Source organism: Salvelinus sp. IW2-2015, linkage group LG11 (genome assembly GCF_002910315.2).
Source record: "Salvelinus sp. IW2-2015 linkage group LG11, ASM291031v2, whole genome shotgun sequence".
Taxonomy (NCBI): Eukaryota; Metazoa; Chordata; class Actinopteri; order Salmoniformes; family Salmonidae; genus Salvelinus; species Salvelinus sp. IW2-2015.
Genome location: NC_036851.1, coordinates 37283654 through 37294070, shown reverse-complemented (window position 1 = coordinate 37294070; position 10417 = coordinate 37283654). Strand labels below are relative to the sequence as shown.

The following is a 10417-nucleotide window of genomic DNA, read 5'->3' as shown; positions in this document are numbered from 1 at the left end:
GGGGGGGCGGTTGTAACAAACAGAGTGGTTTCTGTTGATGAGGTTGTAATAAACAAGTGGTTTCTGTTAGATGAGGTGTAATAAACATAGTGGTTTCTGTTAGATGAGGTTGTAATAAACAGAGTGGTTTCTGTTAGATGAGGTTGAATAAACAGAGTGGTTCTGTTAGATGAGGTTGTAATAAACAGTGTGGTTTCTGTTAGATGAGTTGTAATAAACAGTGGTTTCTGTTAGATGAGGTTGTAATAAACAGAGTGGTTTCTGTTAGATGAGGTTGTAATAAACATAGTGGTTTCTGTAGATGAGGTTGTAATAAACAGAGTGGTTTCTGTTAGATGAGGTTGTAATAAACAGAGTGGTTTCGTTAGATGAGGTTGTAATAAACAGAGCGGTTCTCTTAGATGAGGTTGTTATAAACAGAGTGGTTTCTGTTAGATGAGGTTGTAATAAACAGAGTGGTTTCTGTTAGATGAGGTTTAATAAACAGAGCGGTTTGTTAGATGAGGTTGTAATAAACAGTGGTTTCTGTTAGATGAGGTTGTAATAAACAGAGTGGTTTCTGTTAGATGAGGTTGTAATAAACAGTGGTTTCTGTTAGATGAGGTTGTAATAAACAGAGTGGTTTCTGTGAGTGAGGTTGTAATAAACAAGTGGTTTCTGTTAGATGAGGTTGTAATAAACAAGTGGTTTCTGTTAGATGAGGTTGTAATAAACAGAGGGTTTCTGTTAGATGAGGTTGTAATAAACAAGTGGTTTCTGTTAGATGAGTTGTAATAAACAGAGTGGTTTCTGTTAGATGAGGTTGTAATAAACAGAGTGTGTTGTTTTAGATGAGGTTGTAATAAACAGAGTGGGGTTCGTTTAGATGAGGTTGTAATAAACAGAGTGGGTTTCTGTTAGATGAGGTTGTAATAAACAAGTGGTTTCTGTTAGATGAGGTTGTAATAAACAGAGGGTTTCTGTTAGATGAGGTTGTAATAAACATAGTGGGTTCTGTAGATGAGTTGAATAAACAGAGTGGTTCTGTAGATGAGTTGTAATAAACAGAGTGGTTTCTGTTAGATGAGGTTGTAATAAACATAGTGGTTTCTGTTAGATGAGGTTGAATAAACATAGTGGTTTCTGTTAGATGAGTGTAATAAACATGTGGTTTCTGTTAGATGAGGTTGTAATAAACAGAGTGGTTCTGTTAGATGAGGTGTAATAAAACAGAGGGTTTCTGTAGATGAGTATTAATTTAAATTCAAAAAGGATAACAATTAACAAAAACATTATGCAACTATCTACACACAATACCCCATTAATGACAAAAGTGAAAACATATTCCCATTTGCCTCTGATCCCTGAGTAAATACTTTGTCGAAGCAGCTTTGGCAGTGATTACAGCTGTGAGTCTTCCTGGGTAAGTTTCTAAGAGCTTTCCACACCTAGATTGTGCAACATTTCCCCATTATTCTTTAAAAAATGATTCAAGRTCTGTCAAATTGGTTGTTGATCATTGCTAGARAACCATTTTCAGGTCTTGCCATCAAAACTGTAACTCGGCCATTCAGGAACATTCACTGTCTTCTTGGTAAGCAACTCCAGTGTAKATTTGGCCTTGTGTTCTAGGTTATTGTCCTGCTGAAAGGTGAATCCATCTCCCAGTGTCTGTTGGAAAGCAGACCGAACTAGTTTTTCCTCTAGGATTTTGCCTGTGCTTAGCTCCATTCCTTAACGATTACAAGCATACCCATAATATGTTTGCCACCACTATGCTTGGAAATATGGTGAGTAATGTATTGGATTTGCCCCAAACATAACACTTTGTATTCAGGACAAAAAGTTCATTGCTTTGACACATTTTTTTGCAGGATCACCTTAGTGCCTTGTTGCAAACAGGATGCATGTTTTGTTTTCTCCTACCACAGCCATTACATGTTGTGACMGTTTATGTTACCATTGGCCTCATGGTGAAATCCATGAGCTGTTTCCTTCCTCTCCGGCAACTGCATGTATCTTTGTAGTGACTTGGTGTATTGATACACTATCCAAATTGTCATTAATAACTTCACCATGCATGAAGGGTTATTCAATGTCTGCTTTTTTGTATTTTAACCATCTARCAATAGGTGCTCTTCTTTGCAAGGCATTGGAAAACCTCCCTGGTCTTTGAGGTTGAATGTGTTTGAAATTCACTGCTCGAATGAGGGACCTTACAGAAAATAATTCAAWAAACATAATTCCACTTTGACATTATGGGGTACTTACTGTGTGTAGGTCAATGACCCCCCAAAACATATATTTTAAATTCAGGCTGAAAATGTGGAAAAAGGTGTGAACACTTTCTGAAGATTGAAATACTGTCAAAACMACTGTCCAACGGATTTGTAATGGACTGCCATAGACTCAATTCAAAAAAGTAAACATTGGCCTTTGATTACATCACTTTTTTTTTTTACATGGTGGGGTCTGGAAAATGCACACACACCTAGCATGTGTGACGAGGCAGAGCAGGGTGAGGGCTGAGACCACCACCAGGGGTCAGTAGGGGTTAGGGTTAGTAACCCAGTAATATAATAATATAACATCATATATAATACCTCCAGTAGACCAGGACAGCCAGTAGCATGACGAGGCAGAGCAGGGTGAGGGCTGAGACCACCACCAGGGGGACGATCCACTCCATCCTGCCCACCCCAGGGTGAGAGCTGCGGGTCATGTTGGACACACTAGTTCTGTCTGGAAAGGTGGAGGGGTGGAATGGGAGACAGACACAGAGGCTGAGACACAGAGACATCTACTCCAAAAACACTTTAACACACAAAAGTCAAATCAAAGTGAGATTATTCAGATTATTTGGGTCACTCATGGAAGCTTCAGCCTTCAAACAACCAATTCGACTTCAGAAAAGACTGTGTAGCTCCACTATTTATATATTTATACTGCTCTACCAAGCAAAAAGGCAGTAACTGCTCATAGCATGGAACAGAGAAAAAAGGCTTTTATTTACCTTGGTTTCACAGTAACTTTATGCAGTTACTGCTAACATGACCCCCATTTTCTTCAAAACACAACACAATAGAGGCAGGATACATGTCCACATGATTAAGCATGTATTTAWTGTAGCAAAAATGACATGAACTAATTTTCAACCAAATGAGCAGTTACTGTCTTTTTGCTTGGTAGGGCAGCATACATTTACACATCATTTCAGTGTGATGGCTTCATCAGTAGGGTGAATTTATTTTATTTTATTTAACCTTTATTTACCTAGGCAAGTCAGTTAAGAACAAATTCTTATTTACAATGACAGTAAGTGACTAGGTTTACCCTGAGGCTTGGAGCGCTACTCATCTAAATTTGATTATTCAGAATGAATAAGAACATTTATAAGAGAGCATTGACAAACACTTTGTTATTCATTTAACAAATACCCTGCTTTACTTTCTCTGTTTTATTCCTGGCTCTTAGGCAGACAGTTTGGTCTTGAAAATATGCCTCAGAGCATGCCCCAAACTAATGGCACCTCAGGCTAGGTAATGCCACCTCGGGCTAGGTAATGCCACCTCGGGCTAGGTAATGCCACCTCGGGCTAGGGTAAAATGCCACTCGGGCTAGGTAATCCACCTCGGGCTAGGTATGCCCACTCGGGCTAGGTAATGCCACCTCGGGCTAGGTAATGCCTGGCTCGTAGCACTCGGGCTGTAATGGCCACCTCGGGCTAGGTATGGCCCTCCGGCTAGGTAATGCCACCTCGGCGTAGGTAATTGCCACCTCGGGCTAGGTAATGGCACCTCGGGCTAGGTAATGGCCACCTCGGGCTAGGTAATGGCCCTTCAGGCTGTAGAATAGTTACATTACTTTCTCTAGGGCTCTCTCTGTGTGATATTATGGTGGCACTCAGAAATGTTGCTATTTGTCTCAGTCTATTGTCACATACTGAAGCTGGGGCTGGTCCCAAGGCTAATGTTTAAAATAGGCCCTGCCTGTTAGGTCTAAATATTGTGTTAAATATCTCCAGTGTACAACTATACTCAACAAAAATATAAATGCAACATGTAAAGTGTTTGTCCTATGTTTCATGAGCTGAAATAAAAGATCCCAGAAATGTTCCATAGGCACAAAAAGCCTATTTCTACGGACAACGAACACAATTGCATTTTATCAATAGGAATTTCAATTCACAGAGATACCGTGACGAGATCCTGAGGCCCATTGTTCGTGCCATTCATCCGCCGTCATCACCTCATGTCTCAGCATGATAATGCACGTCCCCATGTTGCAAGGATCTATACACAATTCCTGGAAGCTGAAAATGACCCAGTTCATCCATGGCCTGCATTCTCACCAGACATGTCACCCATTGAGCATGTTTGGGATGCTCTGGATCGACAGCATGTTCCAGTTCTCTCCAATATCCAGAAACTTCGCACAGCCATTGAAGAGGAGTGGAACAACATTTCACAGGCCACAATCAACAGACTGATCAACTCTGTGCAAAGGAGATGTGTCGCGCTGCATGAGGCAAATGGTGGTCACACCAGATATTTTTGTTAAAGGTATCTGTGACCAACTGATGCCTATTTGTACTCCCAGTCACGTGAAATCCATAGATTATTGCCAAATTAATTTATTTCAATTGACAGATTTCGTTATATGAACTGTAACTCAGTAAAATCTTTGAAATTGTTGCGTGTATAATTTTGTTCAGTGTAGTTGTGCTAAAAAGAGGAAAATGATATGGGTTATACAAAGAGTTCTACTCACCAGTGTGAACAGAGAAAGGCCAAAGGCTCTTCTCCCCACCAGTCTTTGGGGAGTGTGTTGGGCTCTGGGGAATCTGCATCTCTCTCTCTGCTGTGTCCTTCTTTGGCTGCACCGTGGGCCCTGAGCTACTGTCCACTCTGAAAAGTTGGTCCTCCCCTACACTGGGAGGCACAGTGGTGCTGTTAGCCACAGGCTCTCCCTGCCCCTGTCCTTTCTCTTTGGCTGTGGGGGTAGGGACATAGGAGTAGGGCACTTTGACCACGGTGCTGTTCATCTTTGTCTCCACCTCATCAGGCGCTGTCTTGTTATTCTTCTTCCTCCTGTCGTCTTCCCCTTTATCCTTCTCTCCCTCTCCCTCCTCCCCCTCGGCCTCGGCCTCCCTGTCCACCCCTGCCTCCTCCTCCGCTGTGGGGGTGTCCATGTCAGAACCACCCTGACGGGCTGTAGGGAGCTCAGTGGAGGCCTGGGACTGGGCAGGCTGGCGGCTGGGAATGGGACCCGGGCCAGGATTAGACCCAGGGCTGGCTGTAGGGGCCTGGGTGGGCCAGAGAGAGCCAGGCAGGGAAGAGATGACCCCTCCGCTGAAGCCCAGGCCGGCCAGCAGTGTGCTGGTCACCACCGATGCCACCGTGGCCTGACTGCCGCTGGAGGATGGGCCGATACCCCCCGTAGCCATGGAGACAAAGGAGAAGGGGAGGCCAGAGGAGGTCCAGGTGGAGGAGCCGGAGCTGATAGGAGCCATGTCCGCCGAGGAGGCTGGGGAGACGGTGGGCTGGGGGAAAGAGGAGAGAGAGAAGGAGAGGGGTATGGGGTGGAGAAAACGAGAGAGAAAGTGAGAGAGAGAGAGTTKGTATCATGCCATATCAAATCATGTTGGATCATCACAAAATAAATTGTTATGCTGCCATCTTCTGGACAAAACAAATGATCTGTACTTTACTCACCATTCCAGTTTTCACTATCCGTGTTCCCTCAAATATCCTGGTGGTGTTAGCTGGAAGACCAAACAGAGGAAAATATTACACATGCATTTGGAACAAAGACAAGTGTTTGTTCTTAGTATTTAACTATCTCTGATCATTTTAAAACTGGACGTTAGGATTATGTGACTCCATCCATAGGGCTGTACTGTATATGCTGTGTTATGGTGTGTTGTGTGGTTACCGCTGAAGAGCAGTGTCTGGCTGAAGTCACTGCGTAGGTCTCTATGGCACACTGCCTGGACTCTGAACAGATACAGGATGTCTGGAGACACGTGGGTTATCACTGCCTTCTGTAGGATGGACACAGAGGCAGAGAGAGCAAGAGAAAGAATGAGAGTCTGACAGACAGACACAGTGTTGTCACAGAGAGACAGACACACCCTGTCATAGAGTCCTGTACATATGGGACATCCACACTACATAAAAGGCCTAAGTAAACGATTCACATGTGATTAACATTCAGTGTGTGTCAATACTGGCAGCTCACACCCATGATAGGGATCCATAGCGTCTGTTCTATCCTCACCTACCCTTTACTCCTCTCTGTGTCCTCACCTACCCGTTCTGTGTCCTTACCTGTCCATCACTGCAATGTCTGACGCATCAGGGGCTAGTCTGGTTAAAGTTAATTACGTCAGAGATGGTCTCCAGAATGGACGGTTATTGCATTGGCCGAAGGGGAGATGAGAGGAGGGGATGTGAAACTAAGGGCTTGAGTGGTTTTCAATTGATTCAATTGTGATTGCAGGAAGCCTGCAGTTCCCTGATATAACCCAGATAAGGACGGAGATTGAAAATAAAAATGGAAATGAAGTGGGCAGAGAATGGGGAAAGGGGGCTGACGTGAGGGAAGAATGAAGGAGTGTGGTGATATGGCAAAGGAAAAGAGAGAGAGCGAGATTGATTGTAGGCAAAGAGAAGAGAGATGGACGTCTCTGCATCGTCTCTCCTGAGACAMTGTTTTCCTGCAGTCTATGTTTATTCCTTTAAAATGATTGTTCACAGCCAAATCCTCCTCTGTATGGCCTCATATATACAGTTGAAGTCAGAAGTTTACATACACCTTAGCCAAATACATTTAAACTCAGTTTTACACAATTCCTGACATTTAACCCTGGTAAAGATTTCCTGTCTTAGGTCAGTTAGGATCTCTACTTTATTTTAAGAATGTGAAATGACAGAATAATAGTAGAGAGAAATATTTATTTCACTCTTCTTGGAAGGCTTTCCACTAGATATTGGTACATTTCTGCGGCATTGGTGCGGGGACTTTCTTCCATTCAGCCACAACAGCATTAGTGAGGTCGGGCACTGATTAGGCCTTGTTGGGCGATTAAGCCTGGCTCGCAGTCGGCGTTCCAATTCATCCCAAAGGTGTTCGATGGGGTTGAGGTCAGGGCTTTGTGCAGGCCAGTCAAGTTCTTCCACACCTATCCCGAGAAACCATTTCTATATGGACCTCACTTTGTGCACGGTAGCATTGTCAACAATGCAGGGAAACTGTTATAGCCTCGCTACTGTTATTTTTTACTGTTGTTTTATTTATTTACTTACCTATTGTTCACATAATACCTTTTTTGCACTGTTGGTTAGAGCCTGTAAGTAAGCATTTCACTGTAAGGTCTACACCTGTTGTATTCGGCGCACGTGACAAATAAACTTTGATTTGATTTGTAATGCTGAAACAAGAAATGGCCTTGCCACAAACTTGGAAGCACAGAATAGTCTAGAATGTCATTGTATGCTGTAGCATTAAGATTTCCTTTCACTGGAACTAGGGGTCCTAGCCCGAACCATGAAAAACACCCCCAGACCATTAATCCTCCAGCACCAAAATATACAGTTGGCAGTCTGCATTGGGGCAGTTAGCAATCTCCTGGCATCCGCCAAACCCAGATTTGTCTGTCGGACTGCCAGATGGTGAAGCGTGAATCATCACTCCAGAGAACGCGTTTCCACTGCTCCAGAGTCCAATGGCAGCGAGCTTTACACCACTCCATCCAACGCTTGGCATTGCGCATGGTGATCTTAGGCTTGTGTGCGGCTGCTCGGCCATGGAAACCCATTTAATGAAGCTCCTGACAAACAGTTCTTGTGCTGACGTTGCTTCCAGAGGCAGTTTGGAACTCGGTAGTGAGTGTTGCAACCGAGCACAGCCAATTTTTATGCACTAAGCGCTTCAGCAGTTGCCGGTCCCGTTCTGTGGAACTTGTGTGGCCTACCACTTCATGGCTGAGCCGTTGTTACTCCAAGATGTATCCACTTCCCAATAACAGCACTTACAGTTGACCAGCTCTATCAGGGCAGACATTTGATGAACTGACGTGTTGGAAAGGTGGCACATTGAAAGTGCCACATTGAAAGTCACTGAGCTCTTCAGTAAGGCCATTCCACTGCCAATGTTTGCCTATGGAGATTGTTTGTCTATTGGGTGTCCACATACATATGTATATATATTGTATTTAGAGGATGAGACAAGTTAGCCTCCATTTGGCAAGTCTAAATAGTCAACACATCCAAGTTGGAAACTAACGTGAAGGCGTGAACTATATCAACAACAACCACTGGCTGAATGAGAAGACTGCCATGATGTCTTTAAAAATAAAACTTCACTGAGATCTCACGTTACAGTGACGGTACGACCCAGACGTGGTGTGCATCTCACCTCTCACTGACACATTAGACTGGAGGGAGCTGAGCCCATCGGACACATCACAGTGGGAGTCTCGGTGCAGTGTGTGTGTCATGGACTGTTCTCTCTACCGCACGGCAAGCGGTACCGATGCACAAGTCTGGAACCAACAGGACCCTGAACAGCTTKTACCCCCAAGCCATAAGACTGCTGAATTGTTAGTTAAATAATTAACCAAATAGCTTCCCAGGACTATCTGCATTGACACTCTTTGCACTAACTATTTTTCCCAGTCACTTTATCCTTAGCTATATTTACATATCTACCCCAATGACCTCGTACCCCTGCACATTGACTCAGTTGTGGTATCCCGTATATACTTTATAGCCAAGTTCTCGTTACTCATTGTGTATTTATTCCTTGTGTTATTATGTTTTCTATTTTTAGATTTTTTTCTCTCTGCAATGTTGGGAAGCCGTAAGTAAGCATTTCACTGTTGGTCTACACCTGATGTTTACAAAGCATGTGACCAATAAAATGTGATTTGATTTGTGACAGACAGACCTGGAATGTCTATTTCCAGCCAGGCAACTGTGACCGACTGACAGTCTGTACAGCGTTCTCTGTCTGTGTGTCTCACCATGTTCTGGTCCCCAGTCTTCTCGTAGGCCACGTCACTCTTCATCCAGCTGTAGGAGACCATGAAGCTGGTGATAGGCGGGTGGTAGACCACTAGCGGGCGCTGCCAGCTCACCACCAGGGCAGTGCCGTTCAGTGGCTGGATCTTCATGTTGACCGGGGCACTGCTGCAAACTGGTGAGGGAGGGAGGTGGGGGGGAAGGAGGGAGGGAGGTGTGGGGGAGGGTTGAGGAAGGAAAATCAGAATGGAGAGGGAAGGAGGGGTGAAAGAGAGGGAAGAGGAATGAGGAGACGGATGGATTGAGAGAAACGATAAACACATTATTTATTTGACAATAAAAACCACCCTGGGCGGAAGAGGATAGGATAGAGAGAAAGAGCAAGAGAAAGCCTTGAGGACTTGTTTTTCTGAGGAATGAAGCGATGATGGTGACAGAAACAGGTAAAAAATAAAAGGATTCACACGGCGCGGCGGACTGCTGGTTGTGTTTACATCTCACCAGCTCTCAGTCTGATCTGATAATGGCAAGGTGTGTGTGTGCTACATGGGTGGGTCGCAGGCAGGCAGCCTGAGGAGAAACTACATATTTTATTACTGTCTGACTGCTGACTCATCCAGCTGTTGGTTTCCAGAGGAGCAGCTTTAACCAGACTGAAAGAATACATAAGCTCAATACATAAGACACTAGCCTTGAGCCTCAACACACAGGGCTCTGGTATAGTCCAACCAACCAGTCTCTAGGGTACTGGATGGAGCGATGGAGGAGTGGAGAGACGGAGATAGAGGGATGGAGGAAGGAGGAAGTAGGAATGGAGGGATGAAGGAATAGAGAGATATAGAGATGGTGGAAGTAGGGATGGAATGGTGGAGATCTAAAGAGTTAGAGGAATGGAGGAAGGTGGGACGAAGGATTGGAGGGGTGGAGGGATAGAGACCAGGGTCTGTAGACTGGAGGAGTGAATGTGTGTGATGAATCTGAAACAGGAGTCAGGCATGTGTAGTGTTGTTGACAACTTCTTAGTCATCTTCTGTGGTTCTATATTTAAGTGAGTGAGTCGTCTCATCTGTGGTACTAGAGAATAGGATGACTCACTTACTCACACACTGTATGGCTGCAGTACTATACTTAACCTCAAGGTGGTGATGTAGGCCACAGTATGGTCACGAAAAGACATCCATATCCATGTGTCCTGTCTGTCTGTCTGTCTGTCTGTCTGTCTGTCTGTCTGTCTGTCTGTCTGTCTGTCTGTCTGTCTGTCTGTCTGTCTGTCTGTCTGTCGTGTCTGCCTGCCTGCCTGCCTGCCTGCCTGCCTGCCTGCCTGCCTGCGCATGGAATGTTGAGTTACTAGACAACGGATTCAGAGGCTGTCTACAACCAGTGTCAAGGCAGGAAGCTCTACCTTTTCTGTCTTA

At 44.4% G+C, this 10417-nt stretch overlaps 1 pseudogene; it reads right to left on the bottom strand.

Annotated features, from left to right (window-relative positions):
• LOC111970319 (receptor-type tyrosine-protein phosphatase gamma-like) overlaps positions 1-10417 on the bottom strand; it is a 227927-nt pseudogene that overhangs the window by 33373 nt on the left and 184137 nt on the right.